We start from the raw sequence: 20,209 nt of genomic DNA, 5'->3' as shown, positions 1-20,209 counted from the left end.
TTGTACTGGAAGAAAGAAAGATCTAGAAGCAGGCCTAAAGAAGAGTCCCGACCCAAAACGTCATCTATCCTTGTTCTCCAGAAATACTGAGTTACTCCACCACTTTGTGCCATTTTTTTACAATTATACTGAAGTACAATATTATTGCCAATGCGGCTTTGGTTCCCACAGAGAAAGAGGGAGAGATTGAAGGTTGCTATTGATCTGATATAAAAAGCCCATATTCTGTGACAGATTTTGTAGCTGCTAGGAAAATAGGTAGATGCTAGTATACACCCTTTCACTGCTAGTTCAGATAGTGAACAGCTCAGATGTAGACTCTGTGCAGTATGAAAGTAGGTTGTGGAACTATACAACAGCGATAAACCAGTTGAACATTCATTCACAAGTGGTCATTTATGATAGGTCAACTGTTCAGAGAGAACGCTGATGGATTTTTGTGAACTAAAGGCATTAATGGATGACGCAATAAATGGAGAAAATGACCAGTTAGCTGGATATTGCCACACCGTCTGTCCTTCGTAGAAAGGTTCCTCCGGACCGTTGACTCAAGAGAAAAATGGCTAACTTTTGTTCTTGCGTCGCTCTATTGTGCAAGTGAGAGAATTTACCAAAGGCATTAGACGCTGTTTGGATTATCTCTGGTCCATGGCTTATCCTGAAGAATGGTTAGAAAGTGGGCAGTGCATGCATGCCTCCACTGCACAGTACTCAGGTCAACTTAAGCAGCAATGAACAGCAGAGAGCAAACATCTGAAGAAGGGTCTCGACCCGCATGTCACCTATTCCTTCTCTCCAGAGATGCTGTCAGTCCTGCTGATTTACTCCAGCATTTTGTGTCTATATACGTTTATAACAGTTAGGTTCTGCTGATTTGGTGTTACGGTAGGCCAGACCAACTTCAAATGGAGATATATTTTTGTCAAATGGGATTTCAAATGCTTTTCGAAAAATATAAATTATTTTTTTAGATAAGATGGCAATTTTTAGATTAGGGGTGGCGCTGTAGTATCGTTGATGCCTTATGGGCCTGTCCCACTTGGTGATTTTTTAGGAAACTGCCGGCGACTGTCATAGTCGTAACAGGTCGCCGAAAAATTGACGACAACCTACGTCATCCTGGCGACAACCTACGACAGCACCTATGTCAGAAGTCAAGCTATGTTCATTGGCATCAAACCCACTGTCGCTGAAAAATTTTCAACATGTTGAAAATTTAGCGGCGACCAGAAAGTCGCTACGACTTTCTGCGCAACTAGTCGCCTGTAGTTGCATAAAAAATCGCCTAATTGGGACAGGCCCATTACAGTGCCAGACACCAGGGTTCAATCCTGACTGTAGGTGCTATCTATACGGAGTTTGGATGTTCTCCCTGTGACGGTGTGCGTTTCCTCCAAGTGCTCCGGATTTCTCCCACATTCCAAAAAGGTGTCGTTTGTAGGTTAATTGGCTTTTATAAATTGTCCCTAGTATATAGGATAGAACTAGTGTTAGGGTGATCGTTCATCGGCATGGACTTGAAAAGCCAGTTCCCACACAGTGTAACTAAACTAAATACATAATAACATAAGAAGGAGATGGAATCCCCAAGCTTGCTCCACAGATCAAGATGGATTATTTTCCTCATGTTAGACACAAAGTACTGGAGTAACTCAGTGGGTCAGGCAGCAGCTTTGGAGAAAAAGGATGGATGACGTTTCGTGTCGGACCCCTTCTTCAGATCTTTCTTCACACTCTTCAGACTTCTCTTCCTCATGTGTAACTTTTTCATCTGACCCTGTCACCCTCCAGTTTCTAGTTTAGTTTAGTTCCATATCCAATATAACTGACGTATTGAGAATCGCACCACGAGATTAGCCTTCTATATATAGAATGTAACGGCATTGTTTCGTTCTCATGCTAACACGGGTTTTGCCAATTTTCTCCAGTTCGTCTGAAGTGAGAGAAGAAACAAATCGACTGATTATTGCGAAAGACAGTCAACCTTGTGTTTCTCTCCCACAGAAGTCGACATTTATTTCAGAGGCTCTGTTAACTGATGAAATTATCTCCAGGCAGCTGAACAACCCTTAGGCAGACGCCATGACAATCCTGCAAACCTAATCTTCATGTCATGTGTTGACCTTCCATGATGGGATATTTTACACTCCTTATTTACGAATGGTAGAAAGATGAGGGGTGGTGGGGGGTGGGGGGGTTTGTAGGTAAGCTGCAGAATATCTTGGATCTGCATTACAAACCTGATTTAAAGAATACATATCCATTTGAATCTAATATGATATTTGAGACAAAATAATACTTTCAACAAAAAATATGTTCTGCCTTTAGGGTGCCTTGGTCCATTTGTGTGTTGTTAGGAGCTAGTTTCATCAACCGGTGGCTAATCGTACCTATTGATGTCGCTAAGTGGATCATTTACTGAGGTTTTTAGCTACTATGTGAGTTATAGTTATTTAATTCACAAAAGTACACAATGATTTGTGCTAAGCTATCATGCTATTTGGTATAAGGAACGGCAGATGTTGGTTTACCACGAAAAGATACAAATTACTGGAGTAACCCAGCATCTCTGCAGGACTTGTAAAGACGATGTTTTGGGTCGGGATGCTTCTTCAGATTATTTAGTATTTTAACTGATGCTTGCCCTGAGACGATGCTTCTCAAGCGGTTGCTGATAAGTACAAGAAACTATAGCTGACTCGGAAATATGTTGTTGTTTCTTTCATTACTGTATCTAAATCCAGAAACTCTCTATACAATGGTATTGTGGAGTACGTAAAGAGTAAAAAGTGTTTTATTGTCATAAGTGATAGGAACAAAATTAGCCCATTTGGCCCAACAAACATATTCTACATATTTTATATTATTCTAATATATATTATATGTTATATTCTATATATTTTATATTATTCTAATATATTTTATATTCTAGTCCGCTTTAAATAAATGCCTCTCAAAAAATGTCCCAAACGGAACAATTAAATTTTTACTTATAGTAGCATAACAGAATATGTAAATAGTACTCTGCAAATATAAAAGTTCTCTCCCTCCCTCGCTCTCTCTCTCTCTTTCTCACTATATATATATTAGATTATCAGGCAACTGAACCAACTATATATCTATATTACTAAAAGTCTGATCTTGACCACTTCCGGATTAATTTATGGGAATTAAACATTAAATTCCTTCCATTTGACATATTAGTTTGTGACAGTGAGAATTAAAAATCATGTTATATTGTGAATTATTTTTCTGAATGGGATCAGTTTGTTATTTGGATACTAAGGTTATTAAAAAAAATTAGCCTTTTCTTAAATGGACAGATGTCTAGATCTAGTCATTGTATTTAGATTAATTTAATTGATTTGATGAAACTGATGAATATGATTTTTTTGTTGGGTATTTACTATTTGTTTTAGCGTTTAACTTTATCTTTTCTACCTTTTTTCTAAAACTGCAAATAATAACGTTTCTGTTAATGCTGCTCAGTATTTTTTTCCCTTTACATTTTAAACTGATGTCTCCGAAGAAGAAATGCAAAATTGTCAATCCAAATGCTCAGCAAAAGAGACTGATTTAGACAGCATTCACAGAGATTATCCGAATTTGGACTACTCCAAATGTGATGACCTACAGGACATTCATAATGAGAAAGTAGGGGTCAGAAAGGCATGTCATGTATGGTTTGAAGAGCAAAAACCAGTAGTTTACAATGCCAACATTGAAAAGTTGAGGAAAACAAGGTGTACAGAGTTGCTTATTGGTTACAATCTGAGGAGTATGATGATGCTACTGATTATGATATGCCAATGTACCAGCTAGCAACTGATCTTCTCCATAAAGACTTGGTCTATTGCTAGAAATTGTAATTTATTTACCTAACTGTTACGGACTTACAGCATATAATACAATAATATTAAAGTTCTGATCTTGAGAATATCACATTTTTGAATTTTCAAGGCAGTCTGGATGTTTATTACTATTTCCATCACAACGGTCACTTTTGTAATTAGCTACAATTAGGTAACTAACTAATTATATGCTTTAATTTCAGATCATCCAAGTAAGATGTTTTATATTTGTTTCAGAATGCTTCAATCTATAATAACTTAAAATTTCATTCAGTTCTCTTAATTTTTATGGGCTTTTGACTGTCCTCGATTACAGCTTTTGAGTTAAGTCAATGGAAAAGCAATAGGGAACAAGATGCTAATTTCCGAGTATGAAAATGGCCATAATTTTTTTAATACTGAAGATATGAAAGGGAATTAGGTATCAAATTAAAGTTATTTTTATGCTTTATCTGATGGGACAAATTACAGGCTTGATTTTTTAAATCTCAAAATTTTGTAACACTCCTACCTATGCGTGTATGTATGTGTGTGTATATATGTGTGTGAGTATGTACACACACTCACCGAACTTCCCCCCCTCCGTTTATTATATTGGTAACGTACGTATTCTGTTGTGCTGCTGCAAGAAAGAATTTCATGATCTATCTGGGACTTTTGACAAAACATGTCACCAGCTCACCGCGTCGTTGCGGAGACACCGACCGCCTCCCACACCACAGGCCCGCGTGCGCGCGCGCTCGCTCGCTCGTTCCCTGCAACGGCCGGCGGGCCGCGCGCGTGACGCGACGTAACGTAACGTGCCCTGGGGGTCGTGCGCTTCGGCGGCTGCAACCGTTGCCTCGCGTTACGGGGATTTCTCGCGCAGCCCGAGTGAGCCCGGCACCGGCGCAGGCGCAGCGCAGCGTGGGACATGACTACAGAGGCTGCGGGGGGATGATGTACACGGTAGGTGGTGGCGGGGCCCGGGGAGGGAGAGAGGGAGGGAGGGCAGCCACCGACTGACCCACCGCTCGCTCGCCCGCTGCTGTTACTGCTGGTGGCTCTCGATGCTTCAGCTACGCGCTGCAGGCCGGAGAGGGGAGGAGGAGAGAGGAGGGGAAGGGATGAGAGAGGATGGGAAGGGATGAGAGGGGATGGGAAGGGATGAGAGGGGAGGGCATGAGAGGGGAGCAGAGAGGAGAAGGTGTGGAGAGCGGTGGGGCTGAAGCGGCTGTGACTAGGGTGGTGATGGGTGGTGGGGGGGGGGGGGCTGCGCAGTGATGGGTGCATGGGACGGGGGGTGGGGTTGCTGATGAGTGATCGGTCGGGATGCTGTTGAGGGAGGGCGTGGATGATGGCGGTGGGAAGAGGAGATGGAGAGGGAAGGGGGAGGTAGTGTAGGAGGCGAAGTTTTTTGAGGGGGAGGAGAGGTTGATGACGGGGGAGAGGAGTGGAGGAGGTAGAGGGGAGGGGAGTGTTAGGGATGGAGGAGGGTGTTGGATAGGGCTAATGGTGGGGGTAGGGATAGAGGGGAGGGGCTGGATGATGGGGTAGAGGAGGGGGGTTAATGGAGGGGAGAGGGTGGATGGTGGGGAGGAGGGGCTGAAGGGGGTAGATGGTTGAGGTGTGGAGGGGTCGAGGGGAGGGGGTGATGGGGAGGGGGAATGATGGGAGTTGTGAGAAGGCACAGTAGGGTAGTGGGGGGGGGGGAGAAGGGTGACAGTGGAGGTTGAGGGGATGGGGGAAGGGAGGTCTGACGGTGGGGTAAGGGGATGACGGGGAGGCGAAGGAGGGGTGGCGGGAGGGGCTAATATGATGGGGAGTAAAGGAGGTGGATGGGAGATAGATGAGGGTTGGGAGGGAAAGAGGGAGGACAGGGATGAGGAGCTGCAGGAAGATTAATGGAAGAAGGTTTTGAGGATATATTAATATTATGAGGAAAGACAGTGTGGGGAGCATGTACAATGGAAGCGGCACAGTGAAGGAGAAATATGTAACAGGAGAGGGATACTAGTGGAGGAGAGAAGGGTGCACGGGGAGAGGGATAGTGGGAGAGAGCTACAAGGGGAGAGGGACGGGAGGAGGGGGGGAGAGGAGCCTGCTAGGGGAGGGACAGGATGGTGGGGGGAGGGGCGGTGCGTTTCTGGGGAGAGAAATTCTTGGTGTGGGTGGGTGTGTGTTTGCCTGGAGTGAGTGACGGGGGGGGGGGGGGGGGGGGGGGGGGGGGGGGGGGGGGGGGGGGAGGGCGTTGTGCTTGGGGAGAAAGGATCAAAGGTTCATGGAGAAAGGGAGGTTGGGTTGGGTTGGTGTGGTGCGGGGGGTGAGTGATGGGTGGTGGGAGAAAGGTCAAGGGTGGTGCTCCTGGGGAGGGGGGGGGGGTCCTGGGGGGGGGGGGGGGGGGGGGGGGGGGGGGAAAGAGGAAAGGTGAATGGATGAGGGGGGGGGGGGGGGGGGGGGGGTGTGTGCTGCTGGGGGAGGGGATTAAGAAGCCGAAGGACCCAGGAGGGAGAGGCGGAGGTTCCAGGGGAGCAGATTGCCCATGGAGTGGAAGTGTGGGTGGTCAGGAAGGGATGCGGTGGGTGTGATGGACATGTCGGGGTGGGACAAGCTACGAGACAAGGATGGTGGAATGGAGAGGTGGGTTGGCTAAAGTTGGCTTGGTTCGGTGGGCTGCTGCCATGAGAGATGCCAAGGATTGGTTCCAATTCAAACTCTTTACTTTTGTTGGGAGTAAACAGGATAGACAGTACTAATTCATCAGGATTTTTAAAATCCTTTTAATATGAGACCCTTTAATAAATTAACAAATAAAGTTGAACGTAGCTTGTCCCAGCCAGCTATCAAACAGAATGGTTTGATAGCTGGCTGGGACAAAAAGCTGAGAGTGGGAGTAAAGCTAGCAGCTTGCAGTTAGAATAGAGTTGTGCTTCAGAACAATCCATACCAGAGTCTTTGCTATTTGCAATTTAGACTGGAATCAAAACCGGGTTTCTAAATCTCTCTGAAGAAGTTCTCAGTCCGAAGAAGGGTCCAGACCCAAAATGTTACCTACTTGTGTTCTCCAGAGACGCTTCCTGATTTGCAGAGTTACTACAGCATTTTGTGTCTTACTCCAGCACTTGTCTTTGGTAAACCAACATCTGCAGTTCCTTTGTTTCTCCATTTCTAAAATCATGGCTAGTTTATACTGAATACTGCAACACATTTTAGTAGGACATTAATGAAGTTGCAGAACTGTCAAATAATAGGCACGTGTAGTTCAACGCATGTAAGGGAGGGTGTGTGGATAAGGAACAAATAGGAGTCACATTACTTGAAAGTTGTGTGTCTGTGTGGGGGAGCAGAAAAGGATAGGATCTGCAGTCAAATACATGAATTATTTAAACTTGCACCACTGGCGATCAAACTCAAAGACAAGGCAAGAAATTGAGCACTAATGTCTATTTCTAGGCAAATACTATTGAAGTTATGCTAAACCGACATTGATTAGTGGTGTGATTCAGGCTGCATATTTTAGGATTATTGAAAAACTAGAAAAGGTGCAGATATGATTTACAGGAGTGATAGTAGAAGCATTTTGTGCTGATAGTTAGCTGAGGAAGGTGGGAGGAGACTTTTTTCAGGAAGCTTCTGAACTCCCATGGGTTGATGGGGCTAAATATTTGATATTGATAGGAACAAGGATCAGCAGATGCTGGTTTACAAAAAAAAGAGACAAAGTGCTGGAGTAACTGAGTGGGTCATGACCCAAAACATCACCTATCCACATTCTCCAGAGATGTTGCCTGACCTACCGAGTTGCTTCAGCACTTTGTGTATTTTTTTGCTTTTTCTTTAGTCTTATCCTGTTTCGGACGTGTATTCTAATAGTTCTGCATTAAATCGGATGAGTTAACATGACTGAGGGTCTGAGGAAAGCAAAAGAGCAAAACCTAATCTTTCAGTACTTCAACTATTCCAAGTGCACTTCACAATGATTTTTCCTTCCATATTTGTTCAGTAAAATTACAGATCCTCTTACAGGTTACAGCAAGGTTCCATTCCTGAAACATTTGCTATCCGAACAATTCGCTCATTGGAAATGCGGTGCCAGGCAATATATTCAATTGAAAACATGGGCCAATCAAGGGCTATCAATAGTTAAACCAGGGCATTAAACTCAACCATTTGGATATTGCCGCAAACAGTAATTTCACACAGCAGAAGGTGCCTGCAGATGTTCTGTAGCAGCCGACAAATCCTTCTCGCTGTTTGGGTGTTCATAACCTGAGATGGGCCTGTAGATCTGAACTAAAGAGCAGTATTAAGTGTAGCAGGTAGATCTATATGGAGAGTCGACATTGAGGAAGATTGCTTCCAGAAAATGTCAGAATTTTACCAGTAAAAACACTTATTTTATTGTTAGAGCCTCAGAGTTGTATTGCACAAAAACTGATCCTAGGCATCACTGTGTCCAGGCTGAGCTTTATGCCCACTCTCTTTGGAACCCTGCCCTTTTTGTGTTAATAATTTGTTAATTTTTTTTGCTTGTACTTTGTGGACATAATTGAAGTGGTTGAGTTTTACAAATCATTAAATAAAGGAAGGCCTTATTTATTATCTGGAGCTCTACAAGGAATACATGCTGTCTTGGAAGAGTATGTGAGAGAGATCTATGAGTAAATTATTTTTTTATTACTGATACCTCTTGGACCATCTACATCTCCATTCAATCTGTAACAGTGAGTTGTGAACTTCCAGTGCCTATCATTTTTTTTTGTCCCTCTTCCACTATGACCTTTCCATCTTGAGCCTCCAATGTTGCTCCAACAATGCCTATTGTAGCCATGAGGATCAGCACTTTTCTTTATTGCAATATATGGGATTCAATGGTGAATTAAAAAAAATTATGTAACTACCATTTTTCTACACATTAGCTATATATTTTATATAGTTTATAATAACTGGTTTGTCAAGTAATTGTTACATTGACGATTTTGGTCTCGACCTATTCCCAGATATTCCCCCAATTCCTTGCTTTTTCAGTTTTATGAAGGATCCATGACGTGAAACATTGAGAATGTTTCTGTCCCCCTTGAATACTTTGGATGTTGTCCGTTTTGGTTTTGAATTTGCAGTGTTTTTTTTGGTTTCTTTCTCTAAACCAGCGGTCGGCAACCTACGGCCCCCGGACCGAATGCGGCCCGTAACCCGAAATCATCCGACCCGCAGGTGGATTTTTTTTTGCCGTAATCATCCGGCCCACCGAGCTCCCCGAGCAGCTGCTGGGCGCCCCGAGCAGCGGCCAAGCTCTGGCTGTACCACACCCTGCGCAAAGCCGTTAGCACAGCCGTGCGCCTTCTGAAAGAAGTGCAGATGCTGGAAAGATCGAAGGTAGACAAAAATGCTGGAGAAACTCAGCGGATGAGACATTCAAGGATTGCATGAGGCTGCCTCACCAACTGAGTTTCGCCAGCATTTTTGTCTACCTTCTGTGAAAAGGTGATTTGATGCCTGCCATCCGGGGCGGGATGGGGGCGGGATCCATGTGTACACGTGATAGATGTGGCCCGCCATCCGCTCACAGACGTGCGTCGCGGCCCCTATGCAGAACAAGGTTCCCGACCCCTGCTATAAACTCTGAAGGTGGTGAAATTGTTCCATTTTTTTCAAGGAACCTTTGAGAATATTCTTGAATCTTTTCCTCTTGTCCACTTCAGCCATGACGGAGCTTGGAGAAGGATGCCTTTTCATCACGTCAACAAGGACCCCTGTTTGTCAGATGCTGATTTTCAAAAAGAGACACTGTGCTGAAATTACTCAGTGGTTTGGCAGCATCTGTAGAGAACATGGATAGTCTGAAGTGACCCAAAACGTCACTTACCCATGTTCTCCATAGATACTGCCTCGGCTGTTCAGTTATTTTTTTTTTGTGTAACTAGGGCTTAGATTCTGGGGTGGTTTGTTTGTGATATCCTGCTGAGTCTCACTCGTCCTGCTAGTGAATTTGAAGAATGTTGTAGCCATAACAGAGCGTTGAGATGGTCGCTGTAGATGTTTGAAGCCAACAGGGGGACAACTATAAATGCTGTGTAGTGATCTGTGATCTTTGAGTCCAGTCTAAGAGCTTCATTATCGATGATTGATATTGGTTGATTATTATCACGTGTACTGAGATACAATGAAAAGCTTTATTTGCATTATATCCAGTGAGATCATACTATGCATGAGTACAATCAAGTCGTATGTTAGCAGGACAGGTAGTGCAAAGAGAAAAATGCCAGAATGCAGAATATAGTTACAGAATTATGGCGCAACCGTTACAGAGGGAATACAAAGTGGTGGAGTAGCTCAGCAGGACAGGCAACAACTCTGGAGAACCAGGATCAGTGACATTTCTGGTCAGGACCCTTCAGAATGATTCTGGTGGGGGTGGGAGGAGAATGCTGGAAGAGAGGAGGGGTTGAACAAAGCCTGGTGACTGATGGGTGAATACAGGTGTGAGGGTGGGGGGTGGGGAGGGGGTTGATTGCCAGATAGTTGGACAAAGTCCAGAGATGAAAATACAAAGTGTAAGATAAGGATAAAAAAGGTGTGAATTGTGAAGCCAGATGAAGGAATAGAGGTGGAAGGGAGGGGGAGAAGCGAGTCCAGGAGGGGCACAGGAAACGGGGCAGAATGGGAGTGTTTTTAAATAAGTTGTCTGAAATTGGAGAATTCAAAACTGCCTAATTCTAAAAAGACACAAAGTACAGGAGTAACAGCGGGTCAGTCAGCACCTTGAGAGAACACGGAAGGGTGATATTTTGGGGCGGGATCCTATAGAATGATTGGTGGTTTGGGAAACTCAGCGGGTGCAGCAGCATCTATGGAGCGAAGGAAATAGGCAACGTTTCGGGCCGAAACCCTTCTTCAGACTGATCGGGGGGGGGGGGGGGTGGGGACAAGAAAGGGGAAAAGGAGGAGTAGCCAGAAGGCTGGAGGGTGGGAGGAGACAGCAGGGGAGCTGAGGAAGGGGAGGAGACAGCAAGGACTAACAGAATCCCTCCTGCCCTATAGAATGATTGTTGGGGTGAGGAGGAGGGGGGGGGGGGGGTTGAGAAGAAAGGTAAAGGAGGGCCAGGACAAAACCTGGCAGCTAATGGGCAGATATAGACGGGGGTGTTGATGGGCAGATGATGGACAAAGGCCAGCGCTGAAAAGACGGAAGGTGTGAGACAAAAGGATATAAGGGTTGCAATTTATGAAGAGACAAGAGGATTGAAGGGTTGCTCATTTTAATCTCCTGTATTTTGTTCTGAGCATTTTGGTGAAGAAGAGGACTCTGTTGTCAATTATTACATATTTGGCAGTGTGCATTCTTACTCTGTTAATGTAGTTTAACCTATATGATGGGCCAGAACTGTCATTCTTCTGCAAATAGACAGAAAAAACAGGAGTAACTCAGCGGAACAGGCAGCATCTCCGGAGAGAAAGAATGGGTGACGTTTAGGGGCGAAACCCTTCTGAACGTCACCCATTCCTTCTCCCCAGAGATACTGCCAGCCCCGCTGAGTTACACCAGGTTTTTGTGTCTATCTTTGGTTTAAACCAACAATTCCTTCCTACGGATTCCTCTGAGTTTATTGCTCTTTGGTTGATCATTTTCCAACTTGCAAACCTAATGTTTGAATACTTCAATGGATTGGGGATTACTGAGGGCTTTGGAACTTGGACTTCTGAAGAATTGTGAAAGAATGGTTAGAAGTGTGCAAGACGGGTTTTGGTTTTTGTAGGTTGGATGTTTACGTTACATTGTTAGATTTAAAACTGAAATGATAACTGTTTCTCTCTACCACCAATCACTTTTAATCTCTTGTATAAAACAAATGCTGGAGGATCTCAGTGGGTCAGGCAGCATCTGTCGAGGGAATGGACCGTCGTATGTTTGGGGTTGGCACCTTCAGACTGATGAGAGAAGGTTCTAGTTTAAAGGGTCCAAAGGGACTCTCCTCTGACACTCAGGATCAATACTATTGTCCATTCCCCATGACATTGTCCCCACTGTAACTCTCAGAACTACTATTACATATCCATTGAACCTGTCCCACCTTTTTAATTTCACTTCTTCATTGTAAGCATAGACTTTTATGTGGCAACTTATTATTTAGCTCAGCAGCACTCTGCCATCTCAACTAAGGAGTCATTATTTTATGTTAAGATATGGCGGGATGGTTTGCATCTGCTGTTTTTGTAGTGGGAAGATTTTGTCTTTGTTATTCATCCCTTGGTGCTTTGTCGCTGAATTCTGAACTTTTACAAACCTCAATTACTACTTTTTGATGGCAACATTATCATTAATTAATGCGATCTTGATATACTATTACCATATTTAAATTTTCCTGTTCCCTGATTGATTCCTGCATATGTTGTTTTGAGAGACCACCCTGACAATGCTCATCTCTCTCTCGACATAAACCTTGTTAATTTGATTTATCTTATTTGTGTATTAATTAAAGATATCTCCAATGTACTTGATGTGTATTCTGTCCTGCAGTATTGTGACTGTGATGTGGTCAATTTGACACTTCCATTAACCCCTTGTCTTCACATAAACTGATTGTACATTTTGAGCTTCAGAGCCAATCGCTTCTCGGCCTTTTGGCTAAGATCAAGTGTAGTATCTGTTCTTATCAGATTCAGTGGTAAAAGAGAACATCTGTTCTTATCAGAACAGTGAAAGGGCTATATGTTCTTGTTAGAGCAGTCCTGGCGGTCCATTAAGGACAAGAGCTGCAGATTGTTGTGTAAAATCGTAGCAATGGCAGCTGCAATTGGAGCGAGAGGACAGGGTATCCGCAATACCCTGAGGATTAGTGTGAAGGACCTCAGCGAGGGGATGCCCTTCAGTCGAGATACGTTTGTGAAGAAGGTCTTGCTGGAGACCTGCAAGTTTGAGCCCAGAGATATCTACTGCCTCCAGGACTTCCCGGGTAATGGATATTTCGATGTCACCTTTGTGCTTCCGATGGGATGGCAAAAGTTCATGAAAGATCTGCAGGAGAAGGGGAACGAAGCTCCGATGTCCTTGCTAAAGGTACAGCCGCTCTTCACCCTCCCAAACCAAAAAGAAAGGATGATCACGGTGCACATGTTCAACCCACATGTGCCCGTAGTGGATGTCCTCACCTTCCTTGCTCGCTACGTCGACGGAGCAGGGAACTGCGTGGACGTGAAGGACCTGCATGGGATTTGGACGAGCAAGCGGCAGGTCAAGGTAAAGCTGAGGGTGGACAAGGAAGGAGCTCTCCTCCACCCTCCCTCGGTTTTCGCAATTGGAGGGAACAGAGGCTATCTGAGTTACGTGGGGCAGCCCAGACTATGCAGAAAATGTAACAAACCTGGGCATGTGGTGGCCCAATGCACTGCAGTGGTCTGCAAAAACTGCAAAACGGAGGGCCACGAGACCAAAGACTGCTGGGCCAGCAAGAACTGCAACCTGTGTGTGGGGAGGGAGGCCACCTTTACAGGGCCTGCCCAAAAAGAGCCTGCTCATACGCACAGACAACAAGAGGGGCGGTTTCCAGCACCCCCAGGGCAGGTGAGACACCCACTACCACTGCCAAGCCCCCAGCAGAAAGGGGAAATAGGGATGGGGACAGCCCAACCACCTCGAGCCCTCAAGTGCCAGAAGAACTCCAGCACCAAGCCCAGGAGGGAGAGTCAATGGAGGAGGAGGAGGGGGGAGAGCAGAATTGGACGATGGTGAAGCACGGAAAACACCAGAAGGGTCACAAGGAGCAGAGGCCAGAAGGGGTTGGCAAGCCCAAAAAAACCCCCAAAAAACGGTCTCTCTCCCTGACGGAAGGCAGCAACCTCTCCTCGTCGGAGGATGAGGCGAACGGGAAACCCCACAAGAAAAAAACCGGGGAGGAAAGGAGAAGGTCCATGCCGATTGTCCACCAGCACCAGGAGACCGAGAGCAGAGCAGTGGTCGAGGGGTCCCAGCCCCAGGACAGCCCCAGGACATCGGGAGCAGAGCAGCGGTCGAGGGGCTCCAGCCCCAGGACATCGGGAGCAGTACAGCAGCCGTTGGGCCCCAGGCCCTGGAGACCGGGATCATCGCAGCAGTCGATGGGGCCAAGCTCCAGGGCATCGGGAGCAGTGCAGTGGCCGTTGGGCCCCAGTGAAAAAGCTACTTATCTTAACTACTAAACCAGGTTCGCTTCTTAATAAACAGACACCACACAAACTGTTTGGTAGACCAGTGCAAAACTTTACTTAACATCGGCCGATGGAAGGGAGCGAGGATTCCAGCTAAGTGACCAATGCAGACACTCAACTGTCCCCGGTCCTCTTTCCTGAACAACAGAATTACATTGCTTTAAATAGGTTTCTTGTCCCCTTATCACATTCCACAGACATTAGTCATGGTCAGAAGTACTGGAAAAGGTTTCCACAGAATGCATCACATCAAACCTTTTTTTTACATGGTACAAGATATACTAAAAACATTGTCCATTTGTTTTATCTCCAAATAGACCACCCTTGCTCTGGTCGCTGCTTCCTCTGTCATTTGGTCCCTCATAAACATAGGTCACTTGTTTACAAAGATGCAACTGTTTATTTCTCTCTTCCTTTATTGCCTGCTTCCCCATAAACATTGGTTATTTGATCTCTACTTCAAAGGTTTCTCTCCAGCTCCTTCACTTGGGAGACAATGTTATCTCTCACACCCCCCAACCTGAGGAAAGCCTAATTTGACACTAAATATAAGCTGTAAGCTAGCCCAGAAACCTATTTAATATTTTTAACCAAAATTCTGCTTCATCATTCCATCCTTTAAATGTTTTTTAGTCCTCCATTTTTAAATTTTTTTTTTTTTTCCCCACTCTCCAGCTTCCTCTGTCATTTGGTCCCTCATAAACATAGGTCACTTGTTTACAAAGATGCAACTGTTTATTTCTCTCTTCCTTTATTGCCTGCTTCCCCATAAACATTGGTTATTTGATCTCTACTTCAAAGGTTTCTCTCCAGCTCCTTCACTTGGGAGACAATGTTATCTCTCACACCCCCCAACCTGAGGAAAGCCTAATTTGACACTAAATATAAGCTGTAAGCTAGCCCAGAAACCAATTTAATATTTTTAACTAAAATTCGGCTTCATCACCAGCTCCGGGAAACGGGAGCATTGTAGAGGCCGATGGGCCCCAGCACCGGGCAACCGGGAGCAGTGCAGCGGCCAATGGGCCCCAGCGCCGGGCAACCGGGAGCAGTAAGTTTGTCACCGTGCCCCAGCCACGAGAGACGGGGGAAGCGGCGCACCCAGAAGGGGGTAAAACGAGCAGCCCCCCCCCCCCCCCCCCCAACAACACCTCTGGTTACGACACAGGAAACCCAACTCGTTGAGGAGGGCGGGTACCTGAGCCCAGGAAAGGTGCGCCAATTCACTGATGAGAGCATGAGAGAACATGAAAATGGTCAGTGACTCTAATGGAGCTGAAACTGGCATCCTTAAACGTGCGCAGTGTGAAGAGCACTGCGCGATGTGTTAATGCCTTACAGTACCTGGCCAAGGTCAAGGCAGATGTGACTTTTCTTCAAGAGTGCGGGTTGCCACACCTCCGCTGCTATCGGAGGTGGTCGCGATGGTGGCCCCACGGACTGTCGGTGTGGTCGGGGGGCAATGACTGTCGTGCTTCCGGCCTGGGGATCTTGCTGCGGGGAGGGAACTTCGCCATCACTGAGGTCAGGGAGGTGGTTGCGGGGCGTCTCCTCGTGGTGGATGTTATGTACCGTGGTCCTCCGCTCCGGCTGATAAATGTGTATGCCCCACCCGTGCGGAGCGAGCGGCTGGCCATTCTCCAGCAGCTCCCAGTGCTGTTGGCCACGTCCCGGCAGCTCGTTCTGGCTGGTGACTTCAACTGCATCATTGATGCGGCTGGACGATCCGGCAGTGCCGACAACAGACTGGACATCACGTCCAAGTTCCTGATGGAAACGGTAAAAGACGCAAAGCTGCACGACGCCTTCAGCGACCCTGCAGGCGGGTCACAGCCGCGGTTCACCTGGTCGAGATCGGACGGTTTAGCCCGATCCCAGATAGACTTCGTCTTCACCACGAAGGCCGTCACGGTGAGACACACCGACCTCACGCCGGTGTTCTTCTCTGACCACTGCCTCCTTCAGGCTTCCTGTCACCTACAGGAAGACCGGAAGGCAGGCAGAGGGACGTGGAAGTTAAACGTGAAGCTGTTGACCCCAGAGAACGTTGAGGAGCTAAAGAGGGACTACGCATGTTGGAGAACGGTGAGGCCCCTCTTTGACTCCCCGACACTCTGGTGGGAAGCAACCAAGGAGAACATTAAGAGGTTCTTCATAGCCAAAGGGGTTCAGAAAGCAAGACAGAGTCAGAGGGAATTGTGCCAACTCCAGACAGATTTGCAACAACTGCTCCTTCTGCAGTCGAGGGGGGTGGATGTGAGGGAGGAACTTAGAGAGGTGAAGGACCGGCAAGCTCGGCTCTTTACCTCTGAATCCTCCAAGATCATCTTCCGATCTAGGGTCCGCCATGTGGAGCAGGATGAGACGTGCTCACGTTTCTTCTTCCATAAGGTTCACAGGGGGAGCTCTGTGATCAACAGCCTTAGGGAGGAGGACGGCTCGGTAGCATCCTCGCAGACAGACATGCTGAGGGTCTGCAAATCCTTTTACACGGATTTGTATGACAGAAAGGCCACAGACAGCACCGCCTCCCAGAACTTCCTGTCCTCTATCACGGAGGTCTTGGAGGACAGCAAGCGGGAGAGTCTGGACCAACCACTGACCCTAGAGGAGCTGACTGGCTCCATCCGCTCCTTTGACTCGAGTAAAACTCCCGGAAGCGATGGCTTACCGGCCGAGTTGTATTCGGCTCTGTGGGACTGGGTGGGCCCGGACCTGCTGGAAGTGTACAACGACATGCTTCTAGCAGGCAGCATGTCAGACTCCATGAAGAAGGGCAGCATTACCCTAATCTACAAGCAGAAGGGGGAGAGGAAGGATATAAAGAATTGTAGACCATAACATTGTTGAATGTAGATTACAAGATCCTGTCTAAGGCCATCGCCAACCGGGTCAAGTCTGCTCTGGGACGGGTAATCCACCCGGACCAAACCTGTGCTGCACCCGGCAGGAAAATCTCAGACAGCCTAGCGCTGCTGAGAGATACCATTGCCTACGTGCAGGACAGACGGGTGGATGCCTGCCTAGTCAGCTTGGACCAGGAGAAGGCCTTCGACAGGATATCGCACACGTACATGAGGGACGTGCTCTCCAAAATGGGTTTTGGGGAGGGAATCCGAAATTGGATCAAACTGCTCTACACCAATATCAGTAGTGCAGTCCAAATCAATGGGTGGGAATCAGACAGTTTCCCTGTAAGGTCTGGAGTCAGGCAGGGTTGCCCTCTCTCTCCTGCCTTGTTTGTCTGCTGTATTGAACCTTTTGCCGAGTCCATCAGGAAGGATGAGAGCATAAGAGGAGTGACAATGCCAGGCAGTGGAGGCATTCAAGTAAAGACCTCCCTGTACAAGGACGATGTCGCCGTCTTCTGCTCGGATCCAAGGTCGGTCCGCAGATTGATCAGCATCTGCGACCAGTTTGAGTCGGCCACGGTAGCCAGGGTGAACCGCAGGAAGAGCGAGGCCATGCTCTTTGGCAACTGGCCTGACCGATCTTCCATCCCCTTCACTATCAAGCCTGACTTCTTGAAGGTGCTGGGGATCTGGTTCGGGGGGGCTGAGGCGAGTAACAAGAATTGGCTGGAGCGGATAGCCAAGGTGGGGAGGAAGCTGGAGCTGTGGAGGCAACGCTCCCTCTCCATAACCGGGAAAAATTTGGTCATCAGGTGTGAGATGCTCTCGGGGCTGCTGTACTTGGCACAAGTGTGGCCTGTCCCTCCCTCCTACGCCACGGGGATCACCCAGTTCATCCAGTTCATCTGGGGGTCGAGGATGGACCGGGTGCGACGGGTCACAATGTACAAGTCGGCAGACAACGGGGGTAAAAGCGTGCCCAACGTCGCCCTCATCCTGATGGCCACCTTTGTGTGTGGCTGCATCAGACGGAGTGTAGAGCCAAGGCACGTGGGCACTAAGTGTCACTACCTGCTGAGGTTCTACCTGTCCCCGGTGTTGCGATGGATGGGCCTGGCGCAGATGCCACGCAATGTGCCAGTCAGCTGGACATTGCCGCCCCATCTGTCGTCTGTGGAAAGCTTCTTCCGGACCAACACCTTTGACCACAAGTCCATCGGGCAGTGGTCAGCACGGAATGTCCTGCAGGCACTGCAGGGAAAGGACTCGATGGATCCGGTGGCGTGGTTCCCAGAGCAGACTGCCCAGCTTGTCTGGCAAAATGCCTCATCGCCAGAACTGACCAACAAGCACCAAGACCTGGCTTGGCTGGCGGTGAGGGGAGCCCTCTCAGTTAGATCCTTCCTAGTATACAAACTTAAAGCACAAGGCATTGCTAGTATACAAACTTAAAGCACAAGGCATTGGGGGTTCAGTATTGATGTGGATAGAGAACTGGCTGGCAAACAGGAAGCAAAGAGTAGGAGTAAACGGGTCCTTTTCACAATGGCAGGCAGTGACTAGTGGGGTACCCCAAGGCTCAGTACTGGGACCCCAGCTATTTACAATATATATTAATGATCTGGATGGGGGAATTGAAGGCAATATCTCCAAGTTTGCGGATGACACTAAGCTGGGGGGCAGTGTTAGCTGTGAGGAGGATGCTAGGAGACTGCAAGATGACTTGGATAGGCTGGGTGAGTGGGAAAATGTTTGGCAGATGCAGTATAATGTGGATAAATGTGAGGTTATCCATTTTGGTGGCAAAAACGGGGAAAGCAGACTATTATCTAAATGGTGGCCGATTGGGAAAGGGGGAGATGCAGCGAGACCTGGGTGTCATGGTACACCAGTCATTGAAGGTAGGCATGCAGGTGCAGCAGGCAGTAAAGAAAGCGAATGGTATGTTAGCTTTCATTGCAAAAGGATTTGAGTATAGGAGCAGGGAGGTTCTACTGCAGTTGTACAGGGTCTTGGTGAGACCACACCTGGAGTATTGCGTACAGTTTTGGTCTCCAAATCTGAGGAAGGACATTATTGCCATAGAGGGAGTGCAGAGACGGTTCACCAGACTGATTCCTGGGATGTCAGGACTGTCTTATGAAGAAAGACTGGATAGACTTGGTTTATACTCTCTAGAATTTAGAAGATTGAGAGGGGATCTTATAGAAACTTACAAAATTCTTAAGGTGTTGGACAGGCTAGATGCAGGAAGATTGCTCCCGATGTTGGGGAAGTCCAGGACAAGGGGTCACAGCTTAAGGATAAGGGGGAAATCCTTTAAAACCGAGATGAGAAGAACCTTTTTCACACAGAGAGTGGTGAATCTCTGGAACTCTCTGCCACAGAGGGTAGTTGAGGCCAGTTCATTGGCTATATTTAAAGGGAGTTAGATGTGGCCCTTGTGGCTAAGGGGATCAGGGGGTATGGAGAGAAGGCAGGTACGGGATACTGAGTTGGATGATCAGCCATGATCATATTGAATGGCGGTGCAGGCTCGAAGGGCCGAATGGCCTACTCCTGCACCTAATTTCTATGTTTCTATGTTTCCTGCACTGTCGGAACCTCACTACCAGCTCACGCTGCACCCGGGACGGTTGCGGTGGAGAGGAGACGGTTGCCCACCTCTTTGCAGAGTGTGGGTTTGCAAAAAGAGTCTGGAGAGGTATGCAAGGGTCCCTGGAACGATTTATCCCGAACAGCTCCGTCACAGAGGACTCTGTGATTTACGGACTGTTCCCAGGGACACATTCAGAGACTGACATCGAGTGCTGCTGGAGGGTCATCAACTCGGTGAAAGACGCTCTTTGGTCTGCCCGAGCGTTGCTCACCACCCAGCAGAGCGAGATGTCCGTCAGGGAATGTTGCCGACTGGCCCACTGCAGACTGCAGGAGTACGTGCTAAGGGACTCGCTGAAGCTTGGTGCAGCCAACGCCAAGGCTCGGTGGGGGAGGGCCACAGTCTAGGGTCCTTCCGCTGCTGGACATAGGGGGCACGGTATGGTGGAGACGCCCCTCAAATTAAATTAAGGGAAGGTATCCCACGCCAGGGGGCCACATGAGTGGCACGGGTGGGGGACATTTTTTGTGGAAATGAAAATGTCAGATGGAATTTTCGCACTGTGTAAACATTGTATATATTTATTACTTGGACAGGGGCCACAGAGTGGCACGGGTGGGGGACTGTTTGGTGAAATTTGACAAATGTAAAAAATTGTACTGGAAAAACTTGTATAGTCTCCGAAAATGTCGGATGAATTTTGTTTGTTTGAATGGTTCAGGAATTGTATATATTTATCAATT

General features: G+C 47.2%; 2 protein-coding genes and 1 non-coding gene across 10 annotated transcripts in view; 2 read left to right on the top strand and 1 right to left on the bottom strand.

Moving 5' to 3' along the window:
• The window catches only part of nek1 (NIMA-related kinase 1), a 166,353-nt gene extending 161,738 nt beyond the window's left edge, over nucleotides 1-4,615 (bottom strand). For 3 of the 6 annotated variants that reach the window (XM_055632331.1, XM_055632334.1, XM_055632335.1), the window contains exon 1: nucleotides 4,534-4,615. The gene's annotated coding sequence lies outside the window, so the exon portion shown is untranslated. The remainder of the gene's footprint in view (nucleotides 1-4,533) is intronic. The other 3 variants (XM_055632333.1, XM_055632336.1, XM_055632337.1) reach the window with 1 other exon arrangement.
• A 49-nt stretch (nucleotides 4,616-4,664) lies between these two features.
• Nucleotides 4,665-20,209, top strand: part of clcn3 (chloride channel 3) — a 118,327-nt gene continuing 102,782 nt past the window's right edge. For 2 of the 3 annotated variants that reach the window (XM_055632341.1, XM_055632338.1), the window contains exon 1: nucleotides 4,666-4,799. The gene's annotated coding sequence lies outside the window, so the exon portion shown is untranslated. Of the gene's footprint in view, nucleotides 4,800-20,209 lie in introns of all 3 variants that reach the window. The other variant, XM_055632339.1, reaches the window with a different exon arrangement.
• Nucleotides 12,437-12,628, top strand: LOC129695957 (U2 spliceosomal RNA). Its single transcript, XR_008723258.1, has one exon. It is a non-coding gene; the product is annotated as a U2 spliceosomal RNA (small nuclear RNA).

This window comes from Leucoraja erinacea, chromosome 3, assembly GCF_028641065.1.
Source record: "Leucoraja erinacea ecotype New England chromosome 3, Leri_hhj_1, whole genome shotgun sequence".
Taxonomy (NCBI): Eukaryota; Metazoa; Chordata; class Chondrichthyes; order Rajiformes; family Rajidae; genus Leucoraja; species Leucoraja erinaceus.
Note: the sequence above shows the minus strand (reverse complement) of the source record. Positions and strands in the feature narration are given on the sequence as shown.